General features: G+C 43.9%; 1 long non-coding RNA gene across 2 annotated transcripts in view; it reads left to right on the top strand.

The window, feature by feature from the left end:
• The window catches only part of LOC138265267 (uncharacterized), a 196,852-nt gene that overhangs the window by 105,930 nt on the left and 67,193 nt on the right, over positions 1 to 23,729 (top strand). For both annotated transcript variants that reach the window (XR_011199330.1, XR_011199329.1), the window contains exon 3: positions 13,646 to 13,721. This is a non-coding gene — a long non-coding RNA (uncharacterized lncRNA). The remainder of the gene's footprint in view (positions 1 to 13,645; positions 13,722 to 23,729) is intronic.

The raw sequence follows: 23,729 nt of genomic DNA, 5'->3' as shown, positions 1-23,729 counted from the left end.
TCCTGCAAAAGAGCATGATTCCAGGAATCTGCACAAGATAGTTCCCCCTTATAAGGAGGGGGATGACATTAACAAGTGGTTTTCTGCACTTGAGAGGGCCTGTGTTGTACAGGATGTCCCTCAAAGGCAGTGGGCTGCTATCCTATGGCTATCATTTAGTGGAAAAGGAAGGGATAGGCTCCTTACTGTGAAAGAAAATGATGCTAATAATTTCCAAGTTCTTAAGAATGCACTCCTGGATGGTTATGGCTTAACCACTGAACAGTACAGGATAAAGTTCAGAGAGACCAAAAAGGAGTCTTCACAAGACTGGGTTGATTTCATTGACCATTCAGTGAAGGCCTTGGAGGGGTGGTTACATGGCAGTAAAGTTACTGATTATGACAGCCTGTATAACTTAATCCTGAGAGAGCATATTCTTAATAATTGTGTGTCTGATTTGTTGCACCAGTACTTGGTGGACTCTGATCTGACCTCTCCCCAAGAATTGGGAAAGAAGGCAGACAAATGGGTCAGAACAAGGGTGAACAGAAAAGTTCATACAGGGGGTGACAAAGATGGCAACAAAAAGAAGGATGGTAAGTCTTCAGACAAGGGTGGGGACAAATCTAAAAATGAGTCTTCATCAGGCCCACAAAAACACTCTGGTGGGGGTGGTGGGTCCAAATCCTCCTTTAATCAGAACAAGGAAAAGAAACCATGGTGCTATTTATGTAAAATAAAAGGCCATTGGACAACAGATCCCAGTTGTCCAAAGAAAGGCACCACTGCTCCTACCACTACAACCCCTACTGCTACACCTAGTGTCCCTACTAATAGCAGTGGTGGTGGGAGCAAACCTACTAATAGCCAATCCAAGGGAGTAGCTGGGCTCACTTTTGGTAATTTAGTTGGGGTTGGCCTTGTTAGGGAGGCCACAGAGGCTGTGTTAGTCTCTGAGGGGGCTATTGATTTAGCCACCTTAGTTGCTTGTCCCCTTAATATGGATAAGTACAAGCAGCTACCCCTAATAAATGGTGTTGAGGTTCAGGCCTACAGGGACACTGGTGCCAGTGTGACTATGGTCATAGAGAAACTGGTCCACCCTGAACAACACCTACTTGGTCACCAGTACCAAGTAACCGATGCTCACAACAACACACTTAGCCACCCCATGGCTGTTGTTAATCTCAACTGGGGGGGGGGGTTACTGGTCCAAAGAAAGTTGTGGTAGCTTCAGATTTACCTGTAGACTGTCTATTAGGGAATGATTTGGAGACATCAGCTTGGTCAGATGTGGAGTTGGAGGCCCATGCAGCAATGCTGGGCATCCCAGGGCATATTTTTACTTTGACAAGGGCTCAGGCCAAAAAGCAAAAAGGACAGGGAAGCTTGGATCCTGGAACAATGGACCAAGTGCTCCCTAAAGCTAGGGCTAGTAGAAGCAAACCACTTCCTACTATCCCTCCCTCTACAGTGGATTCTACTTCTAAGGAAGAAGAATTCCCTCCCTGTGCAGAACCTACACCAGAGGAGCTGGAAGCAGACACTGCTGAGCTTTTGGGTGAAGGGGGGCCTGCCAGAGAGGAGCTGAGTGTGGCACAGCAAACCTGTCCCACATTAGAGGGTCTCAGACAGCAAGCTGTCAAACAAGCTAATGGGGATGTCAGTGACTCTCACAGAGTTTACTGGGAGGACAACCTCTTGTACACTGAGCATAGGGATCCTAAACCTGGAGCTGCCAGGAGATTAGTGATTCCTCAGGAGTACAGAAAGTTCCTCCTAACACTGGCACATGACATTCCCTTAGCTGGACATCTAGGACAAATGAAAACTTGGGACAGGCTTGTTCCCCTGTTTCATTGGCCTAGAATGTCTGAGGACACAAAGGAATTTTGTAAGTCCTGTGAAACCTGTCAAGCCAGTGGCAAGACAGGTGGCACCCCAAAGGCACCCCTTATCCCACTGCCTGTGGTTGGGGTTCCCTTTGAAAGGGTAGGGGTTGACATAGTTGGCCCCCCAGACCCTCCTACTGCTTCAGGCAATAGGTTTATCTTGGTGGTAGTGGACCATGCCACAAGATACCCTGAAGCTATTCCTTTAAGGACCACTACAGCTCCTGCAGTGGCAAAGGCCCTCCTGGGAATATTTTCCAGGGTGGGCTTCCCAAAGGAAGTAGTATCAGACAGGGGAAGCAATTTCATGTCTGCATACTTAAAGGCCATGTGGAAGGAGTGTGGTGTAACGTACAAGTTCACAACACCCTATCATCCACAAACAAATGGACTGGTGGAGAGATTTAATAAAACTCTCAAAGGCATGATTATGGGTCTCCCTGAAAAACTCCGCAGGAGATGGGATATCCTTCTACCATGCCTCCTTTTTGCCTACAGGGAGGTACCCCAGTAAGGAGTGGGCTTCAGCCCATTTGAACTTCTTTTTGGACACCCTGTTAGGGGTCCACTCACACTTGTAAAGGAGGGTTGGGAACAACCTTTAAAAGCTCCTAAGCAGGATATTGTGGATTATGTACTTGGCCTCAGATCAAGGATGGCTGAGTACATGAAAAAGGCCAGTAAAAACCTTCAGGCCAGCCAAGAGCTCCAGAAGCAATGGCATGATCAGAAGGCTGTTTTGGTTCAGTACCAACCAGGGCAGAAAGTGTGGGTCTTGGAGCCTGTGGCCCCAAGAGCACTCCAAGATAAATGGAGTGGTCCCCACACAATTGTTGAAAAGAAGGGAGAAGTCACCTATTTAGTTGACTTAGGCACTGCCAGGAGTCCCCTTAGGGTGCTCCATGTCAACCGCCTGAAACCCTACTATGACAGGGCTGATCTCACCCTGCTCATGGCAACTGATGAGGGACAGGAAGAAGACAGTGATCCTCTACCTGATCTCTTCTCTTCCACAGATCAAGATGCTCTTGTGGAAGGTGTAGTTTTGGCTGATTGTCTTACTGCTGAGCAGAAAGACAATTGCATAAATCTCCTAGATCAATTCTCTGAACTCTTCTCTACTGTGCCAGGTACCACTTCTTGGTGTGAGCACACTATAGATACTGGAGACAGTTTACCTGTCAAAAGTAAGATCTATAGGCAGCCTGACCATGTCAGGGACTGCATAAAGCAAGAGGTCCAGAAAATGTTAGAACTAGGAGTGGTTGAGCACTCTGACAGTCCATGGGCTTCTCCTGTGGTACTGGTACCAAAACCCCATTCCAAAGATGGAAAGAAGGAAATGCGGTTTTGTGTAGACTATAGAGGTCTCAACTTGGTAACCAAAACTGATGCTCACCCTATACCCAGGGCAGATGAGCTCATAGATACACTGGCATCTGCCAAGTATCTAAGCACTTTTGATTTGACTGCAGGGTATTGGCAGATCAAATTATCAGAAGATGCTAAACCTAAGACTGCATTTTCTACCATTGGAGGACATTACCAGTTTACTGTAATGCCTTTTGGTTTGAAAAATGCACCTGCCACTTTTCAGAGGTTGGTGAACACAGTCCTGCAAGGGCTGGAAGCTTTCAGTGCAGCATATTTGGACGATATAGCTGTCTTTAGCTCCAGCTGGGATGATCACCTGGTCCACCTATGGAAAGTTTTGGAGGCCCTGCAAAAGGCAGGCCTCACTATCAAGGCTTCAAAGTGCCAGATAGGGCAGGGTAAGGTGGTTTATCTGGGACACCTTGTTGGTGGGGAACAGATTGCACCACTTCAGGGGAAAATCCAAACAATTATTGATTGGGTTCCCCCTACCACTCAAACTCAGGTGAGAGCCTTCCTAGGCCTCACTGGGTATTACAGGAGGTTCATTAAGAACTATGGCTCCATTGCAGCCCCTCTTAATGACCTCACATCCAAGAAAATGCCTAAAAAGGTATTATGGACAGCAAACTGTCAGAAAGCTTTTGAGGAGCTGAAGCAGGCCATGTGCTCTGCACCTGTCCTGAAAAGCCCTTGTTACTCTAAAAAATTCTATGTCCAAACTGATGCATCTGAATTAGGAGTAGGGGCAGTCCTAACACAACTTAATTCTGAGGGCCAGGATCAACCTGTTGCTTTTATTAGTAGAAGGTTGACCCCTAGAGAAAAGCTTTGGTCTGCCATAGAGAGGGAGGCCTTTGCTGTGGTCTGGGCTCTGAAGAAGTTGAGGCCATACCTGTTTGGCACTCACTTCATTGTTCAGACAGACCACAAACCTCTACTTTGGCTAAAACAAATGAAAGGTGAAAATCCTAAATTGTTGAGGTGGTCCATATCCCTACAGGGAATGGACTATACAGTGGAACATAGACCTGGGAGTAGCCACTCCAATGCAGATGGACTCTCCAGATATTTCCACTTAGACAATGAAGACTCATCAGGTCATGGCTAGTCTTATTGTCCTTCGTTTGGGGGGGGGGTTGTGTAGGAAAGTACCATCTTGCCTGGCATGTTACCCCCATTTTTCACTGTATATATGTTGTTTTAGTTGTATGTGTCACTGGGACCCTGGTAACCCAGGGCCCCAGTGCTCATAAGTGTGCCTGAATGTGTTACCTGTGTAGTGACTAACTGTCTCACTGAGGCTCTGCTAATCAGAACCTCAGTGGTTATGCTCTCTCATTTCTTTCCAAAATGTCACTGACAGGCTAGTGACCATTTTTACCAATTTACATTGGCTTACTGGAACACCCTTATAATTCCCTAGTATATGGTACTGAGGTACCCAGGGTATTGGGGTTCCAGGAGATCCCTATGGGCTGCAGCATTTATTTTGCCACCCATAGGGAGCTCTGACAATTCTTACACAGGCCTGCCACTGCAGCCTGAGTGAAATAACATCCACGTTATTTCACAGCCATTTTACACTGCACTTAAGTAACTTATAAGTCACCTATATGTCTAACCTTTACCTGGTAAAGGTTAGGTGCAAAGTTACTTAGTGTGAGGGCACCCTGGCACTAGCCAAGGTGCCCCCACATTGTTCAGAGCCAATTCCCTGAACTTTGTGAGTGCGGGGACACCATTACACGCGTGCACTACATATAGGTCACTACCTATATGTAGCTTCACCATGGTAACTCCGAATATGGCCATGTAACATGTCTATGATCATGGAATTGCCTCCTCTATGCCATCCTGGCATAGTTGGCACAATCCCATGATCCCAGTGGTCTGTAGCACAGACCCTGGTACTGCCAAACTGCCCTTCCTGGGGTTTCACTGCAGCTGCTGCTGCTGCCAACCCCTCAGACAGGCAGCTGCCCTCCTGGGGTCCAGCCAGGCCTGGCCCAGGATGGCAGAACAAAGAACTTCCTCTGAGAGAGGGTGTGACACCCTCTCCCTTTGGAAAATGGTGTGAAGGCAGGGGAGGAGTAGCCTCCCCCAGCCTCTGGAAATGCTTTGTTGGGCACAGAGGTGCCCAATTCTGCATAAGCCAGTCTACACCGGTTCAGGGACCCCTTAGCCCCTGCTCTGGCGCGAAACTGGACAAAGGAAAGGGGAGTGACCACTCCCCTGACCTGCACCTCCCCTGGGAGGTGTCCAGAGCTCCTCCAGTGTGCTCCAGACCTCTGCCATCTAGGAAACAGAGGTGCTGCTGGCACACTGGACTGCTCTGAGTGGCCAGTGCCACCAGGTGACGTCAGAGACTCCTGCTGATAGGCTCCTTCAGGTGTTAGTAGCCTATCCTCTCTCCTAGGTAGCCAAACCCTCTTTTCTGGCTATTTAGGGTCTCTGTCTCTGGGGAAACTTCAGATAACGAATGCAAGAGCTCATCCGAGTTCCTCTGCATCTCTCTCTTCACCTTCTGATAAGGAATCGACTGCTGACCGCGCTGGAAGCCTGCAAACCTGCAACATAGTAGCAAAGACGACTACTGCAACTCTGTAACGCTGATCCTGCCGCCTTCTCGACTGTTTTCCTGCTTGTGCATGCTGTGGGGGTAGTCTGCCTCCTCTCTGCACCAGAAGCTCCGAAGAAATCTCCCGTGGGTCGACGGAATCTTCCCCCTGCAACCGCAGGCACCAAAAAGCTGCATTACCGGTCCCTTGGGTCTCCTCTCAGCACGACGAGCGAGGTCCCTCGAATCCAGCGACTCTGTCCAAGTGACCCCCACAGTCCAGTGACTCTTCAGCCCAAGTTTGGTGGAGGTAAGTCCTTGCCTCACCTCTCTGGACTGCATTGCTGGGAACCGCGACTTTGCAGCTACTCCGGCCCCTGTTCACTTCCGGTGGAAATCCTTTGTGCACAGCCAAGCCTGGGTCCACGGCATTCTAACCTGCATTGCACGACTTTCTAAGTTGGTCTCCGGCGACGTGGGACTCCTTTGTGCAACTTCGGCGAGCACCGTTTCATGCATCCTTGTAGTGCCTGTTTCTGGCACTTCTCCGGGTGCTACCTGCTTCAGTGAGGGCTCTTTGTCTTGCTCGACGTCCCCTCTCTCTTCAGGTCCAATTTGCGACCTCCTGGTCCCTCCTGGGCCCCAGCAGCGTCCAAAAACGCTAACCGCACGATTTGCAGCTAGCAAGGCTTGTTAGCGTCCTTTCGGCGGGAAAACACTTCTGGACAACTCTCCACGGCGAGAGGGATCCGTCCACCGAAGGAGAAGTCTCTAGCCCTTTTCGTTCCTGCAGAAACCTCAGCTTCTTCTGTCCAGTCGAAGCTTCTTTGCACCCGTAGCTGGCATTTCCTGGGCATCTGCCCATCTCCGACTTGCTTGTGACTTTTGGACTTGGTCCCCTTGTTCCACAGGTACCCTAGATTGGAAATCCACAGTTGTTGCATTGCTGGTTTGTGTCTTTCCTGCATTATTCCTCTAACACAACTTCTTTGTCCTTAGGGGAACTTTAGTGCACTTTGCACTCACTTTTCAGGGTCTTGGGGAGGGTTATTTTTCTAACTCTCACTATTTTCTAATAGTCCCAGCGACCCTCTACAAGGTCACATAGGTTTGGGGTCCATTCGTGGTTCGCTTTCCACTTTTGGAGTATATGGTTTGTGTTGCCCCTATCCCTATGTTTCCCCATTGCATCCTATTGTAACTATACATTGTTTGCACTGTTTTCTAAGACTATACTGCATATTTTTGCTATTGTGTATATATATCTTGTGTATATTTCCTATCCTCTTACTGAGGGTACACTCTAAGATACTTTGGCATATTGTCATAAAAATAAAGTACCTTTATTTTTAGTATAACTGTGTATTGTGTTTTCTTATGATATTGTGCATATGACACTAAGTGGTACTGTAGTAGCTTCACACGTCTCCTAGTTCAGCCTAAGCTGCTCTGCTAAGCTACCATTATCTATCAGCCTAAGCTGCTAGACACCCTATACACTAATAAGGGATAACTGGGCCTGGTGCAAGGTGCAAGTACCCCTTGGTACTCACTACAAGCCAGTCCAGCCTCCTACAGAGGCGCATTGGATGAGCTCTGTGTGCAGCACCGGAACAGAAGGTAGTGCTGACGACAGGCAGTGAGGTGCATTGGGTGAGCACTGTGTGGGGTGCAGCACTGGTACAGCAGGGAGTGGTGATGATGACAGACAGTGAGGTGCATTGGATGAGCTCTGTGTGCAGCACTGGAACAGCGGGGAGTGGTGATGATGACAGGCAGCGAGGTGCATTGGGTGAGCTCTGTGTGCAGTGCTGGAACAGCAGGTAGTGCTGATGACAGGTAGTGAGGTGCACTGGATGAGCTCTGTGTGCAGCACGGGAACAGCAGGGAGTACTGATGGCAAAGTAAAGACTGAGCAGATGCTGTCACCCTTTGAGGAACGCCCACGAAGACACAGCAGCATACCTCCATAGGATTAAATTAATCTCTAACGGGAAAGACCATTGCAACGTACTTGCAGAACAGTATAGAGAATTTAGGTCTTTCAGACTTATAGCAACTGAATCTAAGTGATTCCATCTACAAGAAAAGTTTGAATAAATGTATTCAGCAGAAAAGCCGTTTTGAGGACAAAATGCTATTGGCAAATTGAGTCCATGGGTAGTTGGTGATGAATTCGCATGAAACCCGCAAGGAACAACCCTACTTTAAGGGTTCACACCCAAATGGCAGACAAAGGGCAATTGGAGGACAAACTGTGCTCCCTGTGTCATCAGTCGAATTAAACATTTATGCATATACTATGCTCCCTACTGTCACCAACCTAAGGCCCATATTTATACTTTTTTAGCTCCACATTTGCATCATTTTGTGACGCAAAAGCAGTGCAAACGTACAAAATACAATTGTATTTTGTAAGTTTGCACCGCTTTAGGTCCAAAAAGTGGCGCAAAAGCTGTGCAAATGCGGCGCAAAAAAAGTACAAATATGGGCCTAAATCTCTAATAGCCAGGCTGTGTAGTTTGTCACGGTCACTTATGTCACATTGTGTATCTCTCTCTCTCTCTCTCTCTCTATATATATATATATATATATATGCAAAAAACAAAGGAGAACTCTGGGAAGTTCCCAATTTTAGGTGATAGCTGCTCTAGTAAGGAGCACCCTGCAACACCAGCGACACTCTAGATTGGCTCACCTCAAATGTCTGCTTATCTAGCAAAGTTTTTAACCATAGGATCAGCACAGTGCTATCCTTGCCGAGCTAGATAGTGACAAAGTCTTTTGCCATTTGTACAGCAAAATCTTTAAGCATAGGATTGACACAGTGTCATCCTCACTGAGCGATAAAATGACATATATATATATATATAGTTGGGCTGCGAGTGGCAGGGAGCGAGTATCTCATTGTCCCCTATTCTGACCACTCAGGTCGTTTAGCCCTGGGCATCCGTCTATTTTATGGCTCCACAAGCTTAACGGAGATGCTGCTTTTCGCAGTAAAGTAATCCCGCCCTCCATGTTTACATGACACACTCATTGTATGATTAGTTGTGCTTTGCACATAATGTTTGCAGAATGCACTTTTTACTTGGGTTGTGTCTTCAGTCAGGTTGAGAGGGGCTTGGCTCACTCTTTTTGCACTGTTAAATAATGCTCATTGTGCACCAGTGGTTACACGGTAGCAGGACTGGACATGGTTTAGTTATCCAGTTGAAATTGTTTACTCTCATAAAAGATCGCTCAAATCTATGGTGGAATACGTTTGTGTGTGTCAAGCCTCAATAGTTCAGCAAAATCTTATTGCTTTTTTTCCTTTATCGAACGCTTATTGCCTAATCAAGTGACATTTTTAGTTTAGTGTCCCTGAACACATCCTGACTTCACCAGGAATTTGGTTTGGACCCACCCACCCAGTTCCCATTCGCCAAGATGTAGAATTGTACTGGGCACTCATTGGTGTTTCTGTGTTTCCCTGGCCTGTGTATAAATGCAGGTGTGTGTAATTATACAGTGCAAATCCACTAAAAAACAAAAAATAATGGAACACCATCTGGGATATGAGCAGCCTTCTTCCTAGGTCATGAATCAGGGCTTGTGCCAGTACCTGGCAGCCTGCCAGGCTCTATATCAGACTTTTGTGATAAGAAACATCATCTCACCTAAATATCATGTCTGAAATATCTCTACAGAAATATATTTCTCATTGGTTTTATAGTTTGTTTTATCAAGTCAAAGAAGCCAATATTTAGGACTCAATGTTTATGTCACTTGATATTCTAACAATGACATTCTGGGACAATGCCGGTGCCAGTCGCCTATGCCAAGGCGAATCCTGCCACAGGAGTCTTAGCAGTGATGTTTGTTAGTCAGTTCGAAGAAGGAGAGAGTGAGAAAGTTATCCCCTCCGATTCATCCCAGAGGCATTGCCTGGTCAGTGACAGTCATATTTTGGGAGCAGTCCCTCCTGGAGTAGGATAGGACCACCTGTTGAGCCTGCAGTGAGTATCAACAAATTGAAAACAGATGTTTACCCGCAAACACCACTCTCTACCCCTTAATCTCCTGTAGGGCCGGTATGGGTGTGTCCTTCAGATCAGTGTATTTAGTGGTGTGACCTTCGGTGGGTTCCGGAAAGACTTGAATCCACATCTTTTGTCTAAAATTGATCCTCTTGATCCTTCATGCCGGTAAAGCCTGCCCCAGTCGAGGACTCTTACCTTCTGCTTGGGCTCGTTTGGATGAGAGGAGGTTGGTACGTATTGTGAGAGTTTTCTGATTTGGCTTAGCGCTACTGTGTTCACGGCTGCCATCTTACTTACTGATGTTAACCGTAGAACCGCGCTGCACTGTGTCTGATGTAGTTTCACGCTTTGCAGTAGTAAGCGAGAATTCTCCAGCAGCTTGCTCATTACCAAACTTTTGAATTCTTAGATCATTTTGAAGGCTGAATGTCACACCTGTTTCTTACACGCCTGCAATGCTGGGTTTTGGCCAAATGATCTCCATTGGAGCCTTTTGTTTAAATTCCTGTAAATTTATTTGTGGATGTATATGATTAGCATTTTGTACTCTGTGGGTGCGGGTCACAGACTTTGAATTGCTTTTTTTCAATAAACTGGCTCGAACTTCAACAGGAGTTCAAGTACATTTTCTTCTACTGTATATGCAGAACTGCCAAAATGCCTACACAATAAAGTATAGAAAGTTTAAAAATCAATTAAATGTATGTCTTTTAATTACATTTAAAAATATTAAATACAAACATTTGGCACTGAAGGTAGTATTTTATTATTGTTTAAACATTAATATATATAAATTTAATTGATGTGTTATTTAATACACCCTTAATTTGATGTGTTCATATGGTGTAACAATTTGTTTGATAAGTTCCAGGTTAATAATATTTTGCATAATTTACTCTTATATTATACATTAAAATGTTGTCATGTTTTCTGATAATAAATTACATTTTTAATACTATCCCATAGAGAGATCTCCACCTGGGTAACAGAGGTTTCCATTTCAATGGTGGATGCCTCCGCCGCAGTGTCGGACCAGTCCACCAACTAGTCAGAAACTAAAATATGGATGTAAAGTTACTTACAGTAACTTTACTGTTGTGAATACATTCGAGGCATGTCAGTCTACCCCTAAGTATAGATCTCCACTCCGGCACGGCGACTAGCAAAATAGTGAAGAAACACACTTAGGCATAGAAACAAGTTTACACGTGAGCAGTGGTTAATTTGAGCTGGTGAATGCTGATTAGGGTCACTGGCACTTATTTTTTTTGTTGGGGGGGGACACTTACTTTTCTGCCTAAGAGGAAAATCATACAAATTTAAAAGATTGAGTAAGAGAAAGACATAAAAATAGTCACAAAAGAAGAAAGAAGGAATCTGCAAGAGAGAGAAAAAGTGGCCAGGTAGTGTCTGGTGGTGGATTAAAGAGGTATGAGGTGGATTTCAGAGTACCTTCCTTGGTATTTCGGCGCCGGTCTTTCAATGCACCCGCCACAAGCTTTGGAGCAGAGGTTTGTGCACCGGAACTCTTTTGTTAACATACTACGCACTGCACGTGAGTAAATATACAGGAGCACATTTAACTCTGTGAATTGGTCTCCACTCATTCGTGCTAATTCACCATCAGCCTCACTCGCAGCCTGCACACTGCAGCACTGATTCACTGTGGTCTCAACACGGTCATATGATGTCAGTCTACTTCTCTTGCACTAGCATTAGCTAGACCTTGAAGGCTGCAACTTAATCAAAATGTAGTATTATTCAGTTTACAAAACCAAGAGTTCTTCTCATCCAGTTGGGTTCCTGCAGTGTGCAGCATAAGCACAGTAGGGGGCTGGGGGTGAATAAAGTAATCAGTAGCTATCATGATGGTGAAGGGAGGCAGTGTTGCCAAAGGCATTTGAGTGTCTTCCAGTATGATGGTGGCTGCTTCCTTGCAAGAACCTTCCCAGGACCACATGCACAACAACAAAAAGAGCCACATTATTAGGCCCATCCCACGAAAAGCCAAAGCCATGCGTAGTCATCCCAGCACAACTGACACAAAGCACAACTCTAAGCAAGTGTACCAATTACCAACTAAATCTCACGCCAAGACACCTGGACTGCGAACCGGGCAGCAAGAAATGATCTACTTTTCATAATTTACGATGCTCTGTTGGAGACAGGGTTTTCCTCCTTCACATAAATCTATTCAATGCAGTCTCTATTGGTGATCAATTCGTGTACACATTTGAAGCCACTGGGATGCTCTCAGTCTGAATTTTGGGGTGCTTTGCATGTTTGAGTATTACGCAACCTTGAGAAGCACGGTTCCTGCCCACTGAAGCTTCTTAATTTCTTGACAGCCTTTGATGCTTGAGGACTTTCTCATAAATTTATACCCCTCGATATTGCACCTTGAAAATGCCTTTTTTATGAATATTTAGCTGCGACTAGGCACACAAAAGTTATGTGGCACACACCGTCTCATCCAACAGCTTCCAATCTTTTCTTTTTCCCAGATCATTGTTGTCAGGTATTTTTATCCACCTGGTCCAATCAAAATCAAAGAAAGAATACTCAGCGAATGCACTGATTTGTTGAATGAAAGCAGTGCCCTGGAAATACGGAAGGATCTGGCTTCCGTACCTCTAACACAATCAAACACAGGCAGAGCTGATGCTGGGCACAGCCTTACAGCATAAAGCCTTTGCTATCAGAACTCATGTCCAAAAGCCCCCACTGTAACCGAGCATCCCAAGAAGGGCTGCACCAGACCCCTGCTGTGGCAAGGGGGGGCTGAGAACAGACTAGCAGGCTATGTTTCCTCCTATCTCCCCAATCAACTGTGATTAATGAACATTTATTGCTTTCACATTTGTGTGATATCACTTATGATTTAAGCTGCCTGATTTCTAAGTTATTTGTTTGTAATACACTTGGGAGTTTATGTGATAGCCCAGAGCACAATAGGTGCTATCGGAATGTGCTACCTGTTGAAGAGCATTTTTAACATATAGGTCATTTTCACATAGTATTGAACGACCAGGCGGCAATACTATGGATTATCAGGACATGAGTACCAATAGTGCACATTGTGTGAAGGCCTCAAAATATCACTTAAACCTCAGTTTGAATTATTATCATGCAGTGAAAGAATGTAGAAATCAACTACCTGAAAGTCAAACATGTAAAATGCAAAGTTCCAACTCAGAAAGATTAAACCAACACAAGGGTGGCACATTTAGAGAACTCTGATTAGTCTTGAGTAAATGCCATGAGTGTAAATAAAGTTTGAGCTGGGCTTTACTCCTGAAATTAGCATTGTTTTAAAACGGTAAAAGCAAGTCATTCCACATGACAATACAATGATTTTAATGATTTAGAAAAAAATTCTTGTACATTTTTTGGTGGTAATGATGCACGGATTTTACTTGCCATCATGTGGTTTTACCTGGACAGGAATGCTGTGAAACAGCAACATGTAGACGTTTCTGCACATAAAGCCACAAAGGACACATATGCTAAGGTGTGCAGAATTCAGGTTTCTGCACTTGGTTACCCTTTGCACAGCTCTCAAAATAAGCACCAGCGAGTAATGTACTTGACACGTGGCATGCTGCAACAATAACACATTTAATTTAACTCTTACATCACAAAATATCGTGATTTTAATGACCTTGTGCTTGAAGTTGCCTGAATTTTAAATTAAAAATTGACATATTTGCAATTGAGAAAAATCAGAGCAGTGTAACCTTTTAGAAAACGTCTTCTACAAACAAAATGTTTGTTGTGTCCTTACTAAAATCTTTGTATTTGTCACATTTCAGGTTTAAGCAACAAAGTGGCTCCTTTGAAGTTTCCGTGCTGTTGATGTGTGTTTTTAAAAAATTGTATGTTCGTAAAGTAAGTATATGTCTTTATTTACATTTGCGTTATAAAACTTCTAATTTTCACATTCTCCTGGCTCTAGCTTCTGGCAGTCTGAGAAAGGCAAAGCACAAATCAATCTACAAGTTAAAATAATTTGTCATATGAAATGTCTTCATATTTCACAGCCTGTTGGGAAGGCAAAGTAACCGCTCCAAGAAAAAACGAGTTAGAGCTATTAGCATTGTAAATTCCTAACTTGCCACAAAAATTGAAAATGAAAAGTAAAACAGTTGACATAAGTAAGTCGATTCAAAGTGCCACGGCCGCCATGAGCGCGAAGGAGAGACACAAAAGGAAAGCTAAGTTTGCTCGCAGTCAAATATATCAGCAAAAGTAGAATTATCCATGTAGCCAGGTCGATGGCCAAGGTGGTAACAAAACTGCCCCGAGGAGGGACAAACGTAAAGCATTTACCAATGCTAAAGGATTTTTGAAAGGCAAGCCCACGAACGAGTAATAGTGATGGGTGCGCAGTGGGCGTGGTTAAAAGCCCACAGAGAGATTGCACCAGGCCAGAGCGTTTGCGTGCTCGACCTAACGCTTGCACGCTCGACCTAAAAAAGACACAAGGGTCTCATTATTGGTAATTTGCTTTCTCAGCTATTTCAAGCTTATTAGTGGGTTCTGTAGCACCTTCCACAGCCCTAGTTCTGGTTTCAAGATGATAGCACATTTTCATGTTGGTGGAATTGTGTTGTTTACAATCTGTTTCACCATAAACTGCAAACATTAAATATACATTTAAACATATAAATCCAAGGAGCTAAAAAACAAACAAGGGCATGAGAAGAATCAAGGGTTGTGTGTTCACGATGATCACATGAAAACCTAAGTGATGGGAAAAGAGGTCAAACCTGTGATGTAACTGTGGGTAAGGATGTATGATGGCACTTTCGCGACCGCTGGCATTACAGTGACTCGGGGTCCATGGCAGAGTTGTGGTGTCATGCCCGAGCAAGGAGTAAAACTCTCAGTTCAAGGTCCTGTCCTGGCCTCTGGCTCCAATCCCATCAGACAAGGCCCATATGAACTAATGTTATATTCTGAAGAACTACCGTTCTCCTTTCAGGCGATCCTGGGATGTGGGACCTGAAGGGGAGAAGCAGAAAATAAGGGCAGAAAACTGCTTCTGAAGGCGGGGTGGGGGGGGGGGGGTGTTTGGGGGTGATTTACAAAAAGTTTCTATAACTGGGACATTTGCAAATCTGCAATCCTTGGCATAGATTTTCTTTTTTTCAGGAATAAATGCACATGATTGTCCTCTGTGCTCTGTGCATTACATGTGCATAATAAGTTACTGTTTGATTGTGTTGAAGAGTTCTTGGGAACCGGCTTGCAATCTGCAATTTATTGGTTGTTATGTTCTCTGAGCGGGAAGAGGTGAGCTAACTTTTCCATCCGTTCTGCTTAACTTCTCTCCAATGTTGCCTTAAGGATCGTGCGGGCCCTGGTAAAAGACATCATTTAGGAGCCCCTGTTGGGGACAACTTTGCAGTTTAATATCCATTCCTTCTAATTCGAGTCCCATGATGCCAAACAATATTGAATGATACGTTAAAGGTTGAGATAGACAAAAAGAAATGTGATCTAGAGAGAGAAAGTTCACTTTGCCAGGGTCCCCTCGAACGGGGGGGACCTTTGCAAATACCCACTTTGCCAATGCCTTGAAACACCGCGGCTCCACTTGCTTTCCACCCCTGAAAGTACAAAACCATTCTGCTCCCAGAAGCCTTGGAACCTGTTTTGGGGCACTCTGGTGGAAGAGTTGACAGTCCAGTTCCCTCTTCAGGCTTAGTTTCCTTTTTCTGCCCACCTCTCAGTTCTAGACAGAACATTACCTTTGAGATAGAGACTGAAATGGAGTGACCCTGGGTATTGGGGGGGCTGACACACTCCTTCTAGTGCCTGTGAATGAATGTTTGCACCCAGGGACAGACTGGCCTGGCAGGACACCTGTTAATCCCCCAGGGGGCAAGGGCTAGGGGATTCCTTTCACAGCATGAAGGGGCTGGCATATCCACAGCCTACACACCCCTAGAAGTGCCCGTTCCAGCGGCTGGCACTGCCTGGCAGTCAAGCCTCCCTCACCCTGCTCACTCACTCCGAGACAGCCTGTCTGCTGACAAGCGCTTGATAAGGCGCTTAGAGCCCCAGACCTGGATTTCTTATTATGCCACGCTGGGATTTGGAAGCATTGTGCGATTAAGGGGAACCCTGTCACCCCTTTGTGCCTGAGAGTATAACATGTGTTATTTAATAACTTTGCGCATGATATGCATTTTATGTCATGTGTTTATTGCATTGTTCCCTTTATGTATGTAACAATTCCAACGGCTGCGATTTGTTTTAGAAACGCGGTACTGTGTACGAGATTTATAATGCAAAAGTTTAGTTTATAGACAAATGCATTTTTGATACATTTATTCTGGGCTAAGGATAGGCATCCATCTGTGAAATAATGTTATGCGTGCCATGCTGCCTCTCTACATGCGCAATTTTAAATCTAATTGTAAATTGCATTTATATAGGTGAGTAATATGTGTTTATGTTTCCTAGTATGATTAGTTGTATTAAGGTTGTTGAGTTTGTGCTCTTCAGATGTCATGCATTTCCTCCAGTATTTTGAATGAGGATAGATTCACTGAGGTTAATTAATGAAGGGAAGATGTCGGGTGTTATTGGGAGGGGGCTACATGTGTGGCTGTGCTTTTTCCGTTTTTAATAAAAGCTTCTTTCCTCTGTGGTGGATGTTGGCTGGGTCTAGGAGTGGGCCACCAGCTTTCCAAGAAGAATGAGAGCATGATGGGTTGGTGGGAAGCAGTCTTTCCAGCTCTGTCCCATTTTACGCACTGCTTAGGGTCTGTCCTGGGGTGGAGGCTCTCCCCTGCTCCACTCACACTCAGCCAAGAAGGCCCTCCCAGCTGCAGGGCATGTAGAGGGGCTGGAGAAACTAGATAAACTGGGTTGGCACTGGTGCTTTGCATACTGCAGAGACTTGAATTCAGTGTGACTTGTCACTTTTCACGGTGTGGGAATGTGTGAACTGGCGTGAGATTGCTTGCCTTTCATATCAGGGAAAGTGGATTATGGGATCATGCCAGTATCCTCAACCCAAATCATATTTTTTTGTTGTTGCAAACATAGGCACACACCCGTTGGAAGGCGGCTGTTTTACTTTGTATTACTTTTAAAAACTTTTAATGTCTATTCTATACATATTTTGGCCAAAAATACTTTGCAGGCTTACCAGGGCCAGGCGTATTGGCTATGCCAATTCTTGCTTTCCATTGGGCCACACCCTTTCATCTGATTTGCATGTGATACAAATATTTGGATACTGCTTAACCAACTTTTCCACTGGCTTGAAATGTTCTGATAGGGGCCTGCATGATGTGCTGCTAATGAGAAGTAATGCTCTGGTGTACTTTGGCAAACCATTTACGAAAAACATACCTGAGCACCTCCAAGGTTCAGATATGTGAGAAAAGCGATGCTTCGATTTTTTTTTTGCTTTTTTGATTCTATTTTTTGTTTTTCACAGGATCTTGTATTTTTGGCTAGTGTCATTGGGCTGATTTATGTTTACGGAGAGAGGTACTACAGGAGTACCCTTTTATGTACCCATCCATGCCTTTGTGAATAGGCCCTGTTCATTCTTCATTGAAAAATACTCTTTCAAGCTCTGAAACAACCTGATTTTAAAATGGGCTTGAAAGATTTGTTGGCGTCCTGTCACTGACCTACAAATGGTCTCAGCTCTTCCAGCTCCCTGTTATTGTGGCATTCCACTAACATTAGTTGTCTTACTGACGTAATCATACTCCATTTAATTTCTAAAAGTGTGGGGTATTTTCATTAGCATCTATTGTGGGTAAAGCTGTGCTGTGAAGGACATTTTCTGCTGATTTTAGCAATGACTGGAATTTCTTCAGTAATTCACAAATAGGCCTCGATTAAAACTCATAACCCCCTTATCTGCCTTCCTTGCTCCAGTCCTTACTCCGTAAGGAGTACCACCTCTCTGATGTTACCTATATTTGTAGTTGGGATGAAGGCTTTTCTTCTCTATGTATATACGTTAGCCCGTCTTCTCTTTCCATACTAACATTTTGCCCCGCCTCTTCCTTCTTATGACTTCCTCTCTTCCCCAGAGGTCATCTAGTAAAAGCACAAAAGAAATAAATGTAACATGAAAGGTGTTATGAGAAAGAGATGAGAGTGGGAGGGCGGGAAGAGGATTGAGACGAGGAAGGCTAATATACACAGAAAATGTGCGCAAGAGACTAATGGCCATCAGACGTAGAGATGTCCACGGGGTTTGCAAGTCCACCAGCTGTTGGTGATGGAAGGAGGACTATTAAAGAGCATATATAGAGCAATAAGGCAAATTATTTTAAAATGCTCATGGACCACAATTTGAGAATTTATGGGCTGGAACAAAACAAAATGTGTTTGTTTGATGTGAGCTGGATGGCAGTAGTAGAGATGCTTCAGACCCAGGCAGGGTCTAAACATGCTATTTGTTTCTACTTATGGACATTGACTCACCAATGTTTGTGGGTCACTCTGAACTCGAGGTGGTCACCAGTGAATGTGTGTGAGTTCTTTTTTTATATAAGAATTGGCTTTGTCAAGATGCCTAACCTTTTGGATCTATGGAGCTGTTGGCATTACCAATGCTGTTTGCCAATTTATAGCATCAGCAAAAAAACATTTTCTTGGTACTGCTATGCTGCACTGGGAAAAACATTTTTTTAAAGTGCGGTGATGTTGCTCTCCATGTAATAGGCGCTTGCATGCGTAATGAAGTAAACATCACCATACATGACTCTACCTAAGAAATGACTTGGTCACTATTTTTTACAGACTGGAAAGTAAAAAAGTGAAATGTTGCTAGTGTGAACTGCTTTTTGTTAAAGGGAGGGGTTAGCAGCAACTTCTAGCCTGTCTCATGAAAATAATACAATTATTAAAAAAAGATGGTGGTGAAGTGGGCTAGGAGGAGCAGGAGGTTGGAGTGAAGCAGAAGGGCATGAATGGGCAGAATAAAATAACAATAAAGGGAGTGGGGGGAGGAGAAAAGCAGCACATGAGGGAAAGAGCAACACAGAGGGGGGGAATAAGCACATTAGAGAGAGAGAAGATCATGGAGCATGGACGGTAGGGGAGTTGGGTAATGGAAAAGCTTTTGATAGAAAGCAACAGTGAGCACAGATTAGGGAGAGAGCAACACCGAACGTTGTGGTGGGCATTCAGTATGGGAGAAGAACACAACCGCTAGAAAACAGATTCACTATCAATGTGTGCGTAACAAAAAATAGGAAAAATATATCTCTATAAGTAAGCAGTGGAAGGATACAAGTCAGCCAATCAAAAGGATAGTAATGAGGCTATACTTGAGGGCAGAAACAAACACAAGAAGGGGAGGGCAAGCCAATGGATAAGAAGAAAGCAAATCAGAGTGCCAATGAAGGTAACCAATGGGAAGCAATGGGAGGGCTGTAAACCCCCAGTACATTCTAAAACCCTTAATGGGACTAGGTCTGGGTAGGCAAGACCTAAAATCCCCTCAGGCTTACACATGTACAAATACACCACAATCCTAAACAAGCCACAATACCGCGAATGTGGAGTTGATCTCCTAAGCAGACATGACTATCGTGCCCTTCTATGAATTTTTCTGGCATTACCTGTAATTTCGTACATCTTACATGGCAGTGCCATTACAGCTACAATAGGGGCTCTGCTAAATGTGAGAAACTGGTGCTACTGCCCTCTCTCATCCGAGGGGTACTATGTACTATAAAAAATATTGTTTTTGTCTGTGAGAAAAGGTGAAATGGGCCTTAAACTTAAGCCATGATGGCCACCTCTGTTTTCATGGCTGTGGACTCCTGTGAAGAGCAGAGCAATCTAGCTCTTTACAGTAGCTGCACCACTATCAACAGGGCGGACGGCACACGATGGCCATTTAAACATCTGAGATGAGGGGTGACAATCGCCTGAAAACAATTTCAGCTTGATATTGTATGGGGCGTGCTATATGATGTGGCTATACCATTACTCAGTCATGAATGAACTCACAAACGTAAATGGAAAACAAGGATAGGGTTAATGGAGTTTAAGCATTAAACAAAGGTGTCATCTTTAAGTCCTCAAATATAGACTCACAAAAATATTTTGGAGTATGCAAAGTAGCATAGCCCTCTGACATCTAAAATTGGAAGGAATTGACACTATTAAGGTAATCTTCATACACAATGAATACAAATAGAAAGGACTGGGTTCTGTTTGTACTTTAAATAATAGAGAGTTGGACATTTCTCGGCCTGACACACAAGGCTATTCAGGAGTATGGAAAAGAGTAGTCCTGTAGTACCAATTCCCGTACTCATAAATGCTTTGTGAATCATCCCCAAGCTGTGCATTCCAGATACTGTATTACAAAACAACTACTCAGGCTTAAGCCTGAGAAACACTGAACTGTGATGGAAAGTACTGTTGCTTTTTATGATACAAAGGTTGAAACTTCAGCTTTTAGACAGACATTTCTACCCTGAGAGTACTGGTACTTTCCCTTTAGCAATATTTTTCTATTTAAAGCACTGCTGAACTCTGAAGTAAAGCTTTTTCATTAATATATTGTAGAAAAAGTTATTTATCAGTAAATCTTTGGGAACTAGAAGCTATTTAGTACAATAAATCAGGAGAGGTAGAGACAAGCTTCTCCTTTTTTCACATTTGTTTGTGGACGGTCACATCATATTCTAGACCTCAGACTTTCTTATCAGCCAGTGAGGAAGCTGCAGGTGTCAGTGTGTCTGTGGTTGGTTTGTATCAGCCTGTGGGGGTGGATAGGCTCGCAGAAAGATGCTGAGTGGAGGTACCATAGAAATTCACCTGTTATAGTTATCTCAAGTAACGATAACTTGTGTCCTAAGGTAACTGTATCTCACACCCCAACCGTGCAGAGCTTTCTGCCAAATAATTTTACTGCAAATGTTATATTGATATTATCAATGATATTATCAAAGATGTCATGAGTGTTGTATTATGTGGGGTCATAAGCAGTGTATGGTGAGGGCACGAGTTATAGTTACCTTAGGGCACGAGTTATAGTTACTTTGCATCACTCTAACTATAACTGATTAATTACTATGGGTTGGTACGTTTAAGATGTGAGCCTAGCTATGACGTCCCAGTTACCTTTGTTTCTTTAAGTTAATTTCTATGGTTTTTTTAATTCTATTTCCTAATTAAACCGTCCCTGTAACCTTAGTTTTTTCATTAAATTTCTACGTTTTTTTAAAACATAATTTTCATTACTATAACGGCCTTTGGCCGTGAAGGGCAGCGGTTGGCTGCAGAGCCTGCTTTACGGCCAGGCCCTGTGGCCAACCCTATAACAACCCAACCCCGCTCTGTACACAGCCTTTGACCATGCACAGCTGTGGGCAGACTCTACAGCCAACCCTTATAACCACCCAATCCTGTGCTGCCACAGTCTTTGGCCAACTCCTATAACAACCCAACCTGGCATCGCACCCCTCCCCAGGCTGATCCCGGCCCCAGGGACCCCATTTCCTAGGCCCAGCCTATTTTCTTTTTTTTGGGGGGGGGGGGCTTTGTGGCCACACTCCCCAGGCCGATATTGGACACGTGGACCCCTTCCCCCAGGGGCTGACCTTATTATTTAATTTATTTTGGGGGAGGGGGGCTTCCTGGCCCCTCTCCCCGGGGCTGATCGCAACCCCGGGGACCCCATCCTGGCCGGCCGGCCCCTCAGCATTAATTTTACTTTGATGCTCCAGAAAGGTGGCTGTCCTGGTGGCTGCAAGAAGGACAGGTACCCCTCCTGCATTCGTTTTCCTTAGTGCCCCAGGGAGGTGGCGGTCCCCAGTTGCTGCGTGGGGGCTGGGTGGCACCCCCCCCAATTAGTGTTCTAAAGAACAACTAGAGCCCTAACAGTCTTACTTATGACAAAAGTGTGGCACACCTGAAGCCATCTTGATTGAATCAAACTGGGAAAATATATACCTTTTAATTTAAAAAGGAACACAATGAAGGGGTTTATTTTGTCATAGAAATTATGGTTAATGCTATAGAAAGAAAAATTAGGACACGTTTTAAGTGAGTGCTAAATTGTGTTCCTGTTGTACTTCCTACAGGAACAGCCTGTCAGATGATTCTCTTGAGTTCTACGGCAGTCTCCCAGAGTGTTCTAAAGAACAACTAGAGCGCTAACGGTCTTACTTATGACAAAAGTGTAGCACCGCTGAATCCATCTTGATTGAATCAAACTGGTAAAACTGGTAAAACTTAAAATATTTAGGGGGTCATTATGACCCTGGCGGTCCTGCTCCGCCACACCTGCGGTGGTGGCCAGACCTCCGACAGCATGGCGGTGCAGGACCGCAGCCAGTTCACCACCTGTACCGCCCCCATTCACAGACACACCGCTCAACACCCACCCCCCCTGTCAGTTGATCACCTTACTTGGTGGTCGCAGTGGTCATCCGGGAAGGAACAGGGTCCATGGCGCTTGCTCCAGCGCCCCGTCACCACATCACTGCCACGCCTATTACTAAGTCATAATAGGCCTGGTGGTGTTGTGTTAACCTGGCGGTGCCAGCGGAGCAACCTCCACTGCACCGCCAACCGCCAGTATGGCTGCTGTCGGCTCTTCACCCAATTTATGGAGAAGAGCCGCCAGCAGTCACAATATGGCGGTCTGAAGACCGCCATCACTGGTGGTCTTGTGGCTGGTGGGACTTTGGCGGTGAAGTCATAATGAGGGCCTTAATTTGGAAAGGAACAAAATGAGGGGGTTCATTTTGTCATGGAAATTATGGTTAGAGTTGTAAAAAGAAACATTAGCACGTTTTGAGTGAGTTCTCAAATATCTTTCTCTTCTATTTCATGCGGACTGAAACATGCACTTTCAACACCAGCAGCAGACTGCCAGTTAACTTCCATGTGATCAGCAGCTTACAGTGTTCTAATTAGCAACTAGAGTGATAACATTCTGAATTTATGTCAAAAGTGTGGCACATCTGAATGCCATCTTGATGGAATCAAAGTGAAAAACTGAAAGCATTTTATATATATATATCTATATACACACCCAAAAAAAAAAAGTTCACGTAACGTTATAGTTTGGTGAAATGTTCAGTAACTCAGTAAATACGTAATGTTTTAAACCCTAAAAATCACAGAAATTCACCAGCTATAGTTATCTCAAGTAACTATAACTAATGCCCTACGGTAACTATGACTCGCGCCCCTGCCATGTACATTTTCCTTATTAATAATTTCATTGTAAATGTTGCAGTGATATTATTAATGATGTCATAGAAGATGCCATAAGTGATGTAATATGTGCAGTAATTAGCATGGCATGGCAAGGACTAGAGTAATAGATCCCTTAGGGCATGAGTTATAGTTGAGATAACTATAACTATAAATAAAAGATTAGTTATAGTTAGGAAAACGTGATTTATTATTTCTATACAAAACCAATTTAATCTACACAAACCTTACAAATAAAAAAGAAATATGTGTAACTTAAAGTTATAAATTGTGCCCCAAGCAAAACATACTATAACTTGCACACCTCCGTACAGTGTTGTGAACAAAAAAATTAAATTACATATGTATATATATATATGTTTCTGTATATGTGTGTGGGTACATATGTATATATCTATATATATCTATATCTATCCATATATATATATATATATATATATATATATGTATATATATATATATATATATATATATATATATATATATATATATATATATATATATATATATATATATATATAAACTTAACTTACCTTAATTATACTTATATTTTATTGTAAAAGCATGTATGATAAATGCACATTTGTGGTAAAGGCATGCATTGTTAAGGCTTCATGATGTAAATGGCATTGCGTAGTAAAGCATTCGTACTAAAGGCATGCGTAGTAAAGG

The sequence above is a fragment of the Pleurodeles waltl genome, chromosome 11 (genome assembly GCF_031143425.1).
Source record: "Pleurodeles waltl isolate 20211129_DDA chromosome 11, aPleWal1.hap1.20221129, whole genome shotgun sequence".
In the NCBI taxonomy this organism is placed as follows: Eukaryota; Metazoa; Chordata; class Amphibia; order Caudata; family Salamandridae; genus Pleurodeles; species Pleurodeles waltl.
This window is presented reverse-complemented; position numbering and strand designations above follow the sequence as displayed.